Here is an 11,531-nt window from a genome sequence, read left to right as displayed (position 1 = left end):
TTGGAACAGCAAAGATGCAAAAAGGTGTTGTTCCAAAGTTGGAACAGCAAAAATGCAGAAAAGTGTTGTTCCAAAGTTGGAACAGCAAAAATGCAGAAAAGTGTTGTTCCAATGTTGGAACAACAAAAACCTAGAAAAGTGTTGTTCTAAAGTTGGAACAGCAAAGACGCAGAAAAGTGTTGTTCCAAAGTTGGAATAGAAAAGACGCAGAAAAGTGTTGTTCCAAAGTTGGAATAGAAAAAACACAGAAAAGTGTTGTTCCAAAGATGGAACAAAAAAGATGCAGAAAAGTGTTGTTCCAAAGTTGGAATAGCAAAAACGCAAAAAAGTGTTGTTCCAAAGTTGGAACAGCAAACAAACAGAGAAAAAAAATGTAGAAAATCAAATCAGCAATCATATTTACAATTTTTACAAAAAGGAATAACTTTTTACAAAAATGAAGTTGCCGAAGGATTTCCTTCTACAGCTAGAACTTGCATGGTGGAGTCCTCGTGTATCTGCTGGTAAAAAGATTCTCTTGTAAGTGGTTTTTGGTAGAGGCGCACCCAATGCCCATTTGCTTTAAAGGAAAACCAGACCCATCAATGGTGGCCAATGTAAGAGTTCCATTTTCATGCACTTCCTTTATTTCATAGGGGCCTAACCACCTAGTCTGCAGTTTACCAGGGAAGTCTTGAAACCTGGAATCGTAAAGAAGTGCCCAGTCGCCCTCATGAAATGTCTTTTTCTTAATCAGGGAATCATGTCATTTGGTTCTTTGTTTTTGAATGAGTGCAGTATTTTGTAGAGCCAATAGCCGAATTTCATCTAATTCATTTATTTGTTATAGTCTATTAATCTGGGCTTCAGTTAAATCCAGTCCCAACTCTTGGGCTATCCTTAGTGTTTGTATCTCAAATTCTATGGGGAAAATGGGTTCCTTCCGAAATACCAGCTGATATGGAGAGTGTCCAATAGTTTTCCTCCAAGTCATGTGATATGCCCACAAGGCCTCTAGCAGTCAAGTAGCCCAGTCTCATCTGTGCGATGAGACTGTCTTCATTATAATAGCTTCAATTACTTTATTGGTACTCTCCACCTACCCATTCGCCTGCGGGTGATACGGAGAGGTAATTCTATGCATAATGTGATGGTTCTTTAGTGTAGCAGCGATCTGTGGCCTACAAATTATGGCCCCCCATCAGTAATTACTTCTCTGGGTAAGCCATACCGCACAAAAATTTTGAAAAGAAAATTAATCATTGTTTCCTCTATTGCTCTTGGTAACACTACTACCTTCACCCATTTATTCACGTATTCTTTTGCAACCAATATATATGATTTCTGATTGGATGAAGGGTTGATCGGCCTGACTAAATCTAATGCCCAATTCTCAAAGGGTTCTATCACCAGCTGTGGATGTAGGGGCATCTCATTATATTGGCAGGGCGGCCCATCCTTTAGCAACTATCGCATGCCTCAACGAATTTCTTAGCATCCTTAAAAATCGTGGGCTAGCAGTAGCCCATTTGCGAAATTTTATGTCCAGTTCTGTTGTCTGCAAAATGTCCACCACAAGGTCCATCGTGGCAGGCTTTTAAGATATCATAAATTTCATCTTCCTTGATACACCTACGGATGTGCATATCAGCCCCTGTGTAAAAATGGTATCCTCCGATCCAGGAGAACCAAGTACTGCACTGCACTATCAATTTCCTTTCTCTGGGTGTCCGATGTTTGGGAAGTTTTCCCACTGCTAAGTAATTTGCCACATCTGTGTACCATGTTGTTTTTACGGCCATAGCAAACAAGTGTTCATCCGGGAACTGGTCTTCTACTGCCACTGCATCATCTGTTCTTGGCTCTTGGGAGAGGAATTCTGCCACAAGGTTTTCTGTCCCTGGTCGATCCCTTATAGTTATGTCAAATTCTTGTAAAAGTAGTAACCAACGTGTCACTCTTCCATTCGTAATGGGTTTATTAGCTAATGATTTGATAGCAGAGTGATCAGTATATAGAACTACAGGGTATCCAGTTATATAGTGTCTGAATTTGTTAATAGCATAAATAACAACTAGAAACTCCTTCTATGTTACTATGTATTCAACTCAGTAGGAGTTAATTTTTTTTCTAATGTAATATATAGCATAGGGTTTCTTGTCTTCTTCTTGGCCAAGAACTACTCCAATGGCTGTATCTGATGCGTCTGATGAAATCTGGAATGGTATATCCCAATTTGGGCCTCGTAATACTGGTGTTGTTGATACTAGTCATTTCAAATCTGTAAAGGCAATGTCACATTTGTCAGTCCATATAAAATCAATATTTCCTATCAAGGCATATAATGGTGCAGCAATCTGTGAAAAGTTCTTTATAAATCTACGATAATATCCAGCAAATCCCAGAAAACTACGTACCTCTGTTTGAGTGCATGGAGTAGCTAATAAGAGGATTACCTTTATTTTTGTTAGATCTACCTGAATTCTAGCCGCTGAAATGTAATGACCTAGGATCAGGCCCTCTGTCATCATCATATGGCACTTCTCATGGATTAATCATAGCCTAGTAGCAATACACTACTCCAGGACTTTCTCCAATGTCTGTAATGCCTACTCGAAGTCATCTCTATAAGGTGTGAAATCATCCATGTACACTTCCAACCCCTCATTTATCAAGTCTGCAAAAATAATGAGTATGGCTCTTTTGAATGTAGCAGGTGTGTTGCACAATCCAAAAGGCAATACCCCGTAAGCAAATGTTCCCCACGGGCAGGTAAAAGTAGTTTTATCCTGGTCTTTAGGGGCAATCTGAATTTGGTTGTAGCCACTGAACCCATCCAGGAAAGAGAAGAATTTCTTCCCTGCCAGTGTATCTAGCACCTGATCGATAAATGGAAGAGGAAAATGGACTTTTTGTGTTTCCTTGTTGAGTTCTCTGTAGTCAACGCATATCTGCCATTTCCCATTCTTTTTGGGGACCACAACTAATGGAGAAACCCGTTTACTATCAGATATAGGATAGATAAAATTCACATCTAACTGTTTTTGAAGTTCTTCTTTAAAAATATCCTTTAGGTGAGGATTTAATCTACGCTGAGGTTGTTAAATGGGTCTTGCATCTTTTTCAGTGTAGATGTGGTGCATGCATAGCTGAGTGTCAATCCCTTTCATGTCTGGATAATACCAAGCGAAAACCCCTTTATATTTCCTAAGGACTTGAATAAGTTTCTATTGTTGGTCATCACTCAGATTACTATTAATGTTCAGGATCTTCGCTGGCTCGACATCGATAGGTTTGCTATTATAGATAGTGGTTGCTGGTATTGGTTGATCATTTATATCTCTCAGGGAATCTTCTTAAATTTCATTGTCAAGGACTGCTTTAATCATGTGACATCTCAAACTAGACACCGTAGCAGGGTGATTGATAAAAGCATTAATTACATTGTCTTCTGTTTGGTTTTTGAATTCAAGGGCATCTGCCACAGTCAATGGTGACCAAATATTTTCTGTTAAATATGTTACAGATTTCTTCCTAGTTTTTACAATGGTTAGGCTTAGCTAAGCAAGAGGGTATTAAGCTAGATTCTTCACATCATTCCCTCTGGCTATGGTCATACTTCCTGTCCGGCAACTGATATAAGCATCAACAGTTGCTAGCCAAGGCCTTCCTAATATTAAGGGATGTCCATCTAGCTGGTTCCTAGGGTTAATAATAAAAAAATCTACCGGATATTCCCAAGTGTCTACAGAAACCATCACATTTGATAATGTTCCTTCTGGCTTAATGACTGAGCGATCGACAAGTTCTAGCAAGGTAGTTGTTGGTTCCAAGGCTATGATGCCAAGCATTTCGTAAGTTGTTGTTGTGAGAATGTTAATGGTTGCCCCTAAATCGACTAAAGCATTGGGAAAAGAGCGACCATTTATCTGGACTATGACAATGGAGTTTCCTGGGTCTTCATATTTTACAAGTGTCCCTTTGCCTAGTAATAAATTAGGCAAAGTCCTGACAACATGGACAGTTGGGGTTATTTTTGTTTTCCTCACAGACTTCTTTATCCACAATTCTTTAATAGTTTTGGCATATATTGGAATGTCTTGAATAGCCTAGAGGAGGGGTATTTTTATACAGATATTCTTGAGTTCACCCAGAAGATCAAAGTCGGGATATTCAATTGGGCATGGTATCATCAATCTTTCTGGGAATGGGGGGGAAGTAGTTATGATCTGTTCAGGATTTTTCTGCATGACTGTATCTTCCCCTTGTTTTGTTTGTTGATCATCTACAGTCAAAGGCTTATTTGGGTGCGGTTCTTCAGGTTGCAAATTTTTATCCTCATTTGGAGCGATTACGCATCCAAATCTTAACTTGAGTTCGTTACACTCTCTCAACTCAGCTTCAGGGTCCAGACCCTCAATGATTTGTACTGACTGGATTGGTTTGTTGTTCGAATTTGGGTTGGGCTGAGCTGGGAGTTGCAGTCATATATTAGATTGAGGATTATGCTGCAATGTGTAAGGTGCTAGTAAAGTTGGTTGGGGCAGAGGAACTATCCCCATAGGTTGGTTCGTGGATCTTTGCCAATTTCATTGCCAGTTCTGATTTTGTGAGGTGGAACGGGACCATTGAGATGAATAGGGGTTGTTCTACTAGAATGGTGGAGGGTAAGAGGGATTTGGCCAATTATTTTTTGGATTTGACTGGTTGGGCCATGGTGGCATAGAAAATGCTTGAGGTGGCCTAGTAGAAAAAGGTGGCTCGCTCTGCCATGCTGCCCCTGAATATTGTTGAGAATTATATTGTGAGGGAGGAAAGAACGAAGATGGATTGGTAGGCATACCTGCCTAACGTGCTTGCCATTGACGACGCTGGTTCAGCGGATATACTAGTTCCACTTCTTCTTCCGCTTCCTTGAAGACTTCTTTTAATCCTGGGAGTGATGGGAAACTTTCTGTGGCATGCTCCTTAGTGCATATGGCACATGTTTGTATCATATCTAGAAGGCATTCTTTGTGACTATGTTTCTTTCTGCAACAGGGACAGAAAATAGCCAAGTTCTGTTCTGCTTCGGCTTGCTTTCATTTAGCTTGCATGATATCCAATTGTGTCATTAGGGTCCCCAGGATATCAATCTTTAAATCTTCCAACAGATTGCCGATTTTGACTCGTGTAATGCTTCCTCTTGAGGCTTTGCTGTCTCTAGTGATTGCTTTGTTTCCAGCTAGTTTCAACCTTGTACTGCCCCTGGAGCACCTGATGCACAAGTTTATAATATTGTCATAATCTTCTTGATAAATGTTGCCCTTACCCATTATATTCAATGTTTCTACCCATTGTTCTTTCATACCTTTAATCATCGTGGCTTTTAGAACATTATCAGGCATATTTTCATAAGGAGGTCTTTGCAGATTATATTGGAAACGCTCCACATATTCTTCCAAAGTCTCGTTAGGCTTAGCTACCATTTGAAATATTACATCTTGTAGTTCTCTAGTTCAGCAATAATCTTGGCATTTTTTAAGGAAGGATGTTTTCATTTGGTCCCAGTCATTGATGGTACCTCCACCAAGTCCCATAAAGCAACGCAATGCTGCTCCCTTCAGAGTAGAGGGGAACAATTTCAACTTCTAGGGGTCGGTGGTGTAATCATATCCCCTACATAGGACATTGAATTCGAAAAGGAATGCATCGGGATCTTCTAAAGTTAGCCCATGAAAGGTAGGAATATTCTGTAATGGAATAGCTTTCATGAGGGCATTGATAGTTGTGTCAACAATAGGGTATTGTAACGTAGAGGTTTGGGTCTGTCATTGATTATTGGCCATTTTGTCAAAAATATGTTAGTATCCTTCAGGGATCTCTGGAGCTAGAGAGTTGTTAATAATATGTCCAAAAGAGGCTAGAATGATTCTAACAGCACTACCTCGATCCGGAACACTAGGTGTCCTCTGTTCAATCACTTCTTGAGGAGATCTAGGTTCTGATGATTTAATTTCAGGATTATCTGTTTCTCAAGAATTCCCTTCTTGTGAAGAGCGTGGTTGTGAATTTTCAATATCTTGAAAACTTTGTTCCGACCCTTCAATCTTATTGTGAATCTCAGCATTAGCTATAGATGGTGATCCTATGGCCTGAAGGGAGATAGTAGGATGTCTAGTAGCAATAGTTTGGGGTCCTACTGATGACTGAGACTCATCTTTTCTTATGATTTCGTCAATAAAGGTTGATCGTCCAAGGGTCTCCGGTCCCTTATATTTTTCAGGTTTGGGAGGGGGAATTATATCTTTTTCTGGTCTTTTCCTCTTAGTCATTCATACAAAAATACAAACGTTCATTTCTACCTTAAATTCCTACACAAATCTGCTGGAAAGCAGGCAGAGGAGCGAGCATTTTACTCGCTCGTTACACAAGTTCTTACCTTCCATTTTTAATACCCAATTCTCTCTCAGCAGACAAACATCAAACATACATCACTCTTTGTAAAATGGCAACACTCTCCCCAGCAACAGCGCCAAAATGTTGGGTGCTAAAAGGTGTCTTTTAAAACTCCTAATTACCTCACATTAATTATCAACCTGGGTAAGTCCTTTTATTCCAAGAGTGTACACAATATGTGCAAGCTATAAATCCAGAGAGTAATGCTTTAAAATAAGTTATTAAATTCAATACAAGAGTAAACGGATGCAATCATAAATCTCAAGCTTGTAACTTTAAGGGAAGTAATTCATCTAAGCATCATGACTCAATCTCAAACAAAACCATAATTCAATCTTAATCAACCAATTCGAATGATAATCAACCGAGAGCACCGTAGCATTAACTGAGCTCTTTCAGCTGGACTTAAACTACTGGATAGAAGGAAAGCATTTGATCTAATCAATAACACTCTATCCTTTAATTAACCAGAAATGATTCTTTAATTGATGACTAATTCAATCCACAACATGAATAAATAAAACCAATTAGAATTGGGCATTAATGAAATGAATACCAGAAATCCGAATTAAAGAAAGTAAATCAACTAGAAAGTTGTAAAGCAGAATAAACTTGCAGGAAACAGAAAAGTATAAAACAAGGAACAACAGTAAGATCCACCAAAGACCAGGCCCTAGCCACCAGCAAATACTACTTAGCTACTTCAAAATATCCGAATGAACAGCAACGCAAGTTACATATTAATCATCAAACTCACCTGTCATTAAAATACGATCTCGTTCTTCAGAATCATGCTTCTGTAAATTAAAATTACAATTGAAGTAAAAGGCAAGAGATAGATATCCCTTTCTTCAGTTTCCCCTTCATAGTCAAAAGGAAAGAGATAAATGTGATCCCTTAGGATCAGGAGATCCTGAGGGATTCACAACTAAATGCTATCTTCAGACAATTATTTCATCTTACGCTGATCTTCTTGATTCGTTCCTTGGTTTGACTGCACATGACACGCCTCATTTCCATTTATTAGCTTTTGTTGTTCCAACTTTGGAACAACAGCTATTCCATCTATTGTTTTTCTGCAAAAAAAGTAATGAGAGTTAGTTTGGATGGTCAAATCGTATCAAGAGCAGTTTCATTCATCCCTTATCAAAATCCTATCAATATGTTATTATATCATGGCACAAAATGGGTAAGAAAAGAGGAAAAAGACAGTGTGATCAAGAGTAAATACATACCTATTGTTGGGTGTGGAGCCTGATTATCTTTTGTATTCAAAGGTATCACCACATTGAACCCCAGTTCGAAATGGGGGGGCAACGCCGCCCGAAAAATATTCGTTGCAGGGGGGGTCCAGGGGGTGGGGGGGGGGGGGGGGCTGCGACCTTTGGGGAGGCCCCCCCTAGCGAGGGGTTTCAGGGGCAGTGCCGCCGAAGCTAAGAATAGATGTAAAATTGCCTTGTAAAAGTATAGTAATTTCTAGTCAATCTGGGTTGTTCATTAGGCAGAGATCTGATTATAGAAGTTATGTTTAACTTAGGGTTTTTTTCCCTAGAAGGCAACCCCTCACTATATATGATGGAATTGTATTGCGTCTATTTAGATCTGTATTCTGAGTGAGAAAGAGAGAGGAGATTGAGAGCGAAGAGGGTGTTACAGCGGATCTGTTGTAGGTTGTATCTCTTCAGTTTGCTGGATAATATAAAAGGAAGGACTAGTTGTTTCTTTGTGGATGTAGCCCAAACTGGGTGAACCACGTATATCTGTGTCTCTCTTGTTTTATGCGTTTTCTTTGTTTATATTTCTGCAATATTTTATGTGTTCCATTGCTCCGTAATATATAATTTTCTAACACCTATTCCACGACTCAACATATGCTCAAGCAATACTCCCAAAGCTCTTTCTTGGTTCAGATATAAATACCAATAAATATCAAGTCAAAGTGATATAAATATGTAGAGAAAACAAGGTATAGAAAAGAGAATCCACAAATTTATTACATTAACAAATAAACCTCATTATTAACACATTGATATTATAATAAAATGCACACCATTTTCCAGATATGAAAACCACACAAAACTATTCTAAAATGACGGATGTTGAGCTTGCTTGGTTGGGACCAAACCAACAAGATCTCACCCTCTTAAAATGAAATCAAATTAGAGAATGAAAATGATCGTTAAAAACAACAGATTTGGAGAAATAAACCTCACATTAGAATTATTGTATTTAAAATTCAATCAGTCTTTTACATCAACAACCATGTGCTTAGGTGATGATCAGATCTACATATGATAGAGATGGTCCATGGCACACTAGTTGAGTTGTCAACTAGGTCTTCATGTCTATTCCTATGAGGAGACTTTTTATAGTGATGTGATGGCTTGATGATGGTGCTACAGATATGTTGCAAGTTTGACAGAGGTCTTGCAGCTTGTGGTGAAGTCTGATGGAGAGTGGAGGACTTGTAGGCATACTTACAAGCCTTGTTTTTTGACCCTTCAGGTCAACTTGGTAGGGACACTTAGGAGGATTGTTTCATTTACTTGTAGAGGTTTCAGAGCCTATGCCAGAGGTATGGAGGCTAGTAAAGATGTAGGGGAAGGTCATCCATCAAATGGCAATGGTTCTGGACTGAAGAACAACTGTTTTACTTCAGTTTTAGGCCTAGTTGTTTAGTATGGTGTTTAGATAGAAGTGAAAAATTTTAAATGGATTTTATGGGAAAAAGAGGATGGATCTCAAAATTTTGAGACATGTGTTTTGTGCACAACAGACCAAATTATCTTTTTAAAGAGTATTTTTTCAAAATTAAGTCTACATTGAGATAAAATGAAGGTTATTTTCCAAGTCGCCTACATAGATGCCTATGGGAGCAGTTGGGATTCTCTAGTCACATGGAGGGAAACTTATGGGAGAAACTATGGCTCCAATAGGCTAAAGACTCATGCATAGAGGTGTTAAGGGAGTGAATATGGGTTTAGATAATATTTTCTTTGCATTCCTCGCGTTGTTCAGAAGAAAATTAGATTCGAAATTCCCAAAGGTTTCGAGAATTAGTGAAAAAGGTTGGAAATAGTTTGAAAAAGTCCTCTCATAATGTGAATGCATTTATGTTAGGTCCCTATAATACTAGTGGTTACCCCATTACTATTGTAATTGTATCCCTTATTAATATTTTTGTGCCCCTATTGTCCCCATATTGTTATTACTGTGCCCCATAGAATCCCTCTATTGTTATTTTTGTGGCTTTATATTATTATTGTTAAGTCGGTTGTGTTATATTGTGACTCCTTAGACTCCCATATATAGAAAGGAGGTTTTGTCATTTGAATCATCCAAGAATTGTTCATTTATGTAATGTAAAGGAGGTTGCCCCCTCGAAGAGGCTGAATTCTAAGGCGTTGATCTATCTTTTCTATCTTTTTGTGAGCTGGTTTCATAACATTTGGTATCAGAGCTTTGGATTCTAGGGTTTCGCTGCTCCAAATAGTCATCGTGGCATTTTCGCTATAACTTTTTTTTGCGATGTTTCAAAAGCTAAAAAAAAAAACCATTTAAGACAAAATTGCACTGAACCTCGATTCTGAATTTCAGAGTTTTTCGCACTATATTTGCGGAGATATGATCTGAGGAAGTTGGTCTTTTTGCAGACTCCTGAATCACATTCCAAATAGGTGACCTTGTGAAAATTGTCATAACTTTCTCTCTGAGCATCAGATTGAAATTTCATAAGAAGGTACAGAAAGAGGACAGACTGTAGTTTCTTGTATATATTTTTCAGAGCTAAAGGTCAAAACAGTGACTCGTGGCACGTCGTATAAGTTCGCTCTACTGAACTAGTCTATAATCAAGTCACTGTGGGAGATTTCGCATAACTCTTCCCTGGAGAATCCAATTTGGAGCAGACTGGTGGCATTGGAAAGAGGACACAGAGGGATAATGCAGGTCACAATTTTAGAACTAGATGATCCGAAATTACAGAGACACATCAGATTCAATATCAAGCTCCTACAAAGTGAAAAAAAGGTGTGTAGTTTTTTTTAAATTTTTGCATAAGCTTGGTTTGAAAAATTAGTTTAATTCAAAGGGCATAGTAAAGCATTATTATTGGTAATTGATGCCCTGAGGAAAGAAAATGCAAATACCTAGTAAGCAACCTGAAAGCTCTAGAATGACTCATTAAGAAGAGGAAGAAATGCAACATGATATATCAAAATTATGAGACCAAGTGCAACAAGTGTCACTTGCACAAAAAGTAACAAAATCTAAGATGAATGGTTTAAAGAAAGATGTAGAAGCTAAGATGGATGGTTTAAAGAAAGGAGTAGAAGCTAAGATGGATTGTTTAAAGAAAGGCATAGAAGCTAAGATGAATGACATGTAAGCTAAGATGGACGATTTGAAGATAGATTTGAAGACATGCATGGAAGATTTGAAGACAGATTTGAAAAAGCTTCTACAAGAAATGCTTACTAATGGTGAAAGGGTAGTAAAGGAAACTCATGATGAGAACAAAAGAAATGATAATCATGATTTCATAGACTCTAATTTTGGACCGAAGACCCACCAAATTCCAAAAATCGATATGAGGAAGTGTGATGGCAAGGATCCCGCAACATGGATATTAAAGATGGAGCAATTTTTCAATCTCAGTAATGTGAAAAACACACAAAAGGTATGTATTGCAACTCTATATTTGGAGCCAAATTAGTTTGTATGGTATCAATGGCTTTGCTCTTGTAAACAAATTATCACTTGGGCAATTTTTACGGAAGAATTGACATCACATTATGAGGATACAAAAGGCAACACTTTTTTTAGCCAATTTATAAGTCTCAAACAAAAGGGTTCAATAATGGAGCACATTGAGGAGTTCCAAAAATTGAACATAAGGGTAAAAAATATTCCAGAGGAGCATAGGATTGATGTGTTCATAGGAACTTTAAAGGATAATATCCAACATGATGTTTGCCTTTGGGAACCTGATTCATTAGAGAAGGCATTCAGGTTAGCAAGAAAAATGGAAAGCAAAATTATAGCAACCAGGAAGCATACCACTCACAACTATAAAGATGGAAGTGTTGTTGCCCCTAGTCTTCCAAAACCTATAA

The 11,531-nt window shown here is 38.2% G+C and overlaps 1 pseudogene; it reads left to right on the top strand.

Annotated features, from left to right (window-relative positions):
- The first annotated feature begins 436 nt into the window (after nt 1-436).
- The window catches only part of LOC149247042 (CASP-like protein 1U1 pseudogene), a 39,841-nt pseudogene continuing 28,746 nt past the window's right edge, over nt 437-11,531 (top strand).

This window comes from Pinus tabuliformis, chromosome 7 (assembly GCF_031772625.1).
Source record: "Pinus tabuliformis cultivar Carrire ecotype Pingquan chromosome 7, CPIR1, whole genome shotgun sequence".
NCBI lineage: Eukaryota > Viridiplantae > Streptophyta > Pinopsida > Pinales > Pinaceae > Pinus > Pinus tabuliformis.
This window is presented reverse-complemented; position numbering and strand designations above follow the sequence as displayed.